Source organism: Gossypium hirsutum, chromosome D13, assembly GCF_007990345.1.
Source record: "Gossypium hirsutum isolate 1008001.06 chromosome D13, Gossypium_hirsutum_v2.1, whole genome shotgun sequence".
NCBI classification, from domain to species: domain Eukaryota; kingdom Viridiplantae; phylum Streptophyta; class Magnoliopsida; order Malvales; family Malvaceae; genus Gossypium; species Gossypium hirsutum.
Genome location: NC_053449.1, coordinates 1,318,556 through 1,324,105, shown reverse-complemented (window position 1 = coordinate 1,324,105; position 5,550 = coordinate 1,318,556). Strand labels below are relative to the sequence as shown.

The 5,550-nt window shown below is 36.8% G+C and overlaps 1 pseudogene; it reads left to right on the top strand.

Moving 5' to 3' along the window:
* The first annotated feature begins 342 nt into the window (after positions 1-342).
* LOC121225461 (glycosyltransferase-like KOBITO 1) lies at positions 343-5,298 on the top strand (annotated as a pseudogene).
* Positions 5,299-5,550: the final 252 nt, after the last annotated feature.

Sequence of the window (5,550 nt, the reverse complement as noted above, 5' to 3'; positions counted from 1 at the left end):
AAAAAATTATATTTGGAATTTTTTTGATTTTATTTTTACACGTGAAAAGTCCTTTCCTTGATCTCCCTCTTATTTGTACTGTCTCCCCATAACCATCACAATGCCCAGCCACCACCATCCCACCGCTCTACTCCGCTGCTGTCCGCCACGGCAGCTTCCTCCTCTTCCTCCCAATCCTTCGTCTCTAAGCTCCTGCTCCTCTTAACACTCCTCCCTCTCTCTTTAGCTGCCTTAGCTTTCGTCCTCCAGTGGCGCGGAGGGGGTGTATCGATCCCACCATCGCCACATCGCCGCCTATTCCCGATGGGCACCACGTGGGTCCCACCACGAGTCTTCCCTGGCATGGAGACTTTCTCATCTCTCTCTCCCAAATCGCATTCTTCTTCGGATTGCATCAATCTCGGTCGTACCTCTTCTCATTCTCTCCCTTACTATGGGACTGGAAATTTGGTTTTGGAAGCTAATTTAAGCAAAGGTAACCCTCCCCCCTTTTTGTGGATGATCTGAACTTTGCTTTTATGGTGATCTATTTTGTTGGCTGTACTTTTTTTTACAAAAAAGTCAAAATGTTATCTTGGTTCTGGTAATTAATATTTGATGGATATTGCTTAACTGCTGTAGTTCAGCTTGAGATCTTGTATATGGGATTAGATCCGTACCGTTTTCTGGACTTTAGATCAAAACAATAGTATTGTTTTTACCATAGATTCATTATGTTTGGACCTAATCAAGTCCATACCTTGTTTCTTTTAGCTGATTTTCTCTATAGGCAACTGAAGTGATTGTTTATGAGACTCAGCAATTTGCTTTTGAAATGGCAGATTTGTATTACAACAAGTACATCAGCTGGCTTGGAGCAGATTTTACCATGGATGTTTTATCATAGAGTTCTTGGTGTCACAAACTTTTTCCTCTTTGTGGAAGGGCATGCTGCTTCTCCTAATGTTTCTAAGTTTTGGAGTCTCTTCCCGTGAGTTTACAAAGTCTTTGGCCTCCTCTGAATTAGTTTTACTCTGCTTTTTTTTCTATATAAGTAGAACTATTCCACTTGATTTAGCAGTGGTTGTTGTTGGTCTGAATTGCTTATAGAATGTGTTATGATTTTACCCTTCAGGGAGTAAAAGTTGTATACAGAACAAAAGAGCTTGAGGAGCAGCAGGCTAAAAGGTCAATTAGCTTTTCCCTTCTATGACTGAAATACATCTCATAGATTCTAAAGCTTAAGTGAGAGCATGGTTGTCTTGTCTCAATATTTCTTCCTGTTAGCTATAATGTGGAGGTTGCTGCTAATAAATTGTCTTTGTTTTGACTTTATTTGATACTTTCTTTCATTATATTTTTGTGCATGCATTTGTGTTTACTTCATTCTGTTTCTTTTCCATTTCTCTAGGGACAATTCCCTTTCTCTGTTCTTTTATTTTACCATCAGAGTTTGTTTACTTGATTTTTATTCTTTTTCCATTTTTCTGTGGTTATCAGCCGGATCTGGAATGAAACATGGTTGTCGAGTTTCTTTTACAAGCCTTGCAATTATGAACTATTTGTGAAGCAGTCTCTCAATATGGAAATGGCCATTGTCATGGCAAGGGTATGCTCTATGAACAATTCTATTTCCATGAATGGAAATGTTTTGTTGATTGTAATTATTAGCACAGTAGTCTCGGCTCTTGAGCTTATTCTGATAAGTTCTTTCCCTTTTGCTTTCTGAAATATAAGGATGCTGGAATGGAGTGGATACTGCATCTTGATACTGATGAGCTAATACACCCAGCTGGTGCAAGTGAATATTCTTTGAGGCAGTTGCTACTTAATGTACCTAGCAATGTTGATATGGTCATATTTCCTAACTATGTAAGTGGCAGTATATAGATTAATGAGAAAAGTTATCAATAAGGGAGCTTGGAACTGGCGGTTATGATTTGATATCTTGTTTTTCATTTAGATTGCTGGTCTCTGATGTTTGATAGTGGATTTTTCTTTCTTTTTGTTTAGGAGAGCAGCGTTGAACGAGATGATATCAAGGATCCTTTTACTGAGGTAAATTGTCACTTGTCCTCTTTGTTGTTTTTCATTAGTTCAGTAAATTGAATGGCTGAAGTTAAGATTTGGAGTTTCATAAGTGGCCTTACGTTTCTTTTCATACAACAGGTGTCAATGTTCAAGAAGAACTATGACCATCTACCAAAGGACACATACTTTGGCATGTATAAAGAATCAACTCGTGGTAATCCAAATTATTTCTTGACTTATGGGAATGGGAAAGCAGCTGCCCGCATTCAGGATCATCTTCGTCCAATGGTGCTCACAGATGGCACAATTATATGAAAACCCCAAAGTATGATGACTCTCTGTACTCTGAGAAATCATGGTCAGATAACCTGACCAAAAATGCACATATCTCATAAATTCTTATACTTGCATATAGCATGAAGGATGGGGAAGGTAGTGTTTGGGGCCTTGGTGTTGGGGGATGGGGCCAGCTTGTCATTGGCCAATGAGAGCATTTTTATGTTGGCATCTTATCATGGATAAGCATATCTTAATTGAAACTGTGTAACTTGTGAGAATGTAACTGCTTATATTTGTATAATTTTCGGTGTGCATACAAATGGCTCTGAACATAACTATTTTTTCCTTCAAGTGAAATCAAATTGGAGGAGGCTGCTGTTCTACACTACACATATGCCAAATTTTCGGACCTTACATCTAGACGTGACCGGTGTGGCTGCAAGCCTACCAAGGATGATGTCAAGAGATGCTTCATGTTGGAATTTGATAGAGCTGTAAGTTTGGTACCTTCTATTATTTTTGTATTTTTGTATATATACACTCTTGATAGCTTTACTACTGCTATTTATGAGTTTGTGGCAAGTATTAGAATATGGGAAATGCAGTAAGCCTCAGGACATATGAACTAGATGTTTACCATTGAATAAGAACTTTTGGTCATGATATCCATATTTGTTTTCTTCTTTGAGAAATTTGGAGAGCCTAAAATAAAAGGAAAGACTATTATAGACATGGATCTAGGTTGCTAGAAGCATTGAAGATCAGTTTAATAATTAACATTGATAAAACGGGAGCAATATTAGGAGTGATGCTTGATAGGGTCCCAAGCGATTCATAAGGCAATATTTTGATGCATCTGTTATGGTAATGTTCCTCTGAGGTAGTGGACAGCCAAGTAGTTAGCATTATATGACTTGAGTGAGCACCATTTTGGTTCTTGATTTAAGGAATCCTGAGTTGCCCAGTTGTTTCCTTTTTTCCCTTGTTCTTAGAGCATGGACTGGTAAAAGAACCATGGAAGCCCTTGTATTAGGAGTCAGATTGCATTTTGCCGCTTTGACTTAAAAAATGGGCAAATTAGCCCCTGTACGTTAGAACGAAGAGCAAACTAGTCATTTTTGTTAAAAATTTCAACCATTTTTTCTGTTAAAAATTGTCATTGCTGACAGAATAACTAGACAGTTACACGTGACGTGCCACTGTACCTCATTCTGACATACAGTGACCAATTTTTAACAGTAAAAATGGATGAAATTGTTTAAAGGAGGATCAATTTGCTCTTTGATCTAATGTACAGGGACTAATTTACCCAACTCCTAGTACAAAGGCCTCCATGGTACTTTTACCAGCATGGACCAGATGTTTTGGGGTGAATTTGTGGTTTATGTCATTATATGGTTAGACTGCTCTTCTGATGTATAATCGTGCTTGGTATTATTGCTTGTTTTGGATATCAATTCCTTCTAACTGTTATTTGATTATCTAATGTTAGTGTTATTTGTTGCAGGCATTTATAATTGCTTCAACACAAACAGAGGAAGAGATGCTTAACTGGTATATGATCCAATTGAGGGTCTTTTTCTTTTTAATTGTCCTTTTCGACTTGTATATGGTGTGTGGATGTGCTGATGTTGAATATATTGGCTTTGGTATTGTAGGTATCGTGAACGTGTCGTGTGGGGTGACAAAGACCTAAGGCTTAAACTCTTGAGAAAGGGGATTTTAACTCGCATATATGCTCCAATGGTAAGGCAATTATTCGACATTTGTGAAATTATATATGACATGAAACCAAAACTGCCTTTATAAGCATTCATATGTAGATTTCAGTTTGAAATGATGTATGCGTTGTGAGACTAGGAACTTGTCTATTTAGCTACTTGAGTGGATTATTGTTGGCGAAAGTATGTATCAGGTCTCTCTATTATAGGAACTAGTTCAAGTAGTCTCTATTTAAATGGATCATTTAGTTCTTGTCCTAGTAAAAAGAATCAAATAAGTCCAAATTTTAACAGAATTACCATTTATTGTTTTGAAAATGACATGAACTTTTTTTTTCCATTTGCAGTTGAACTCCAAATAAAATATTTCATTTGCTTAACTATAAAGCTTCAAAATATTGACTCTGTTAAATAGTAAATGACATTTTTTAAACAGTAATGTTGAAATCTGCTAAAATTTGGCTTTATTGATTCTTAGTACAGGACTAAATTGATCCATTTAAAGTATAGGGATAATTTGAACCAGTCCCTATAATAGAGGGACCTGTCAAATACTTTCACCATTAATTGTCTAGGAACTGTGTGGAATTTACGATCTTCAGATTCTCTTTACAGTTCAAAATATGTTTTCAATTTGTTTTTGCTCTTTGATTATGTTTTCAAATTTCCCATCCCTGGCTGTTCCTCTTCTCTTCCTATTAATGCTCTCTTGCTATCTCAGGCCATAATCCAGGGGCTAAGAGAGTCCGGTGTCTTCAGCTCTGTTATTGCTAACGCCCCCACTACTATTTCAAAGGACAAGTTTTTAGCATCCATTGATAGTAGTAACTCATCAAGAGTCGTTTCCCCCACGACTCACACTTCAAGAAGATTGGTAGAAGCAGACAGCAACAAACATCTGCTAGGAAGGTGCTGGAAGTTGAAACTAATGCAGCTGATGAAGCAGCAGCTGTTCCGCCATTGTCACCCCCTGCATGGACAATGACGACCTTCGAGCAATGATGGAGTGGCTGATTTCGATGCCTCTTTACAATCTCTTCCTTTGGACGGTTATTATATCTTTTGCTTCAAACGCAAGGAATCACTGACACAAGCAAAAGAGCAGGTACGCAATGTCTTGTTTGTTGTGTATAGTTATAGTTCTACAGATTTCTGCTCTGCCATTGAATGTTTGAAGCGAGAATTGGTAGCAAAATATACTGTAATTCATGATATTGTTGTTTTGACTGATACTACAGAATTACAAGTCATTTATAATAATATATATAAATAGATTTCAGCTTCTTAAGACTTGAGTCATGGTCATGAAATTATAACAATGACTCATTATAATTTATAAAATTATAACCAATACTTGAAATTATAATAAAAAGTTAATTGCACCAGACATCCCAAACTGTGATTATTCTTTGAACTTCAAAACATTTTAAACTGTGATTACTATAATTTATTTGGATTCTCAGATGATGATACTTTAATAAACGATGCAGACTTTGATTCAAACATAATGAGTGAATATTCCATTCTTGGGATGATTTTG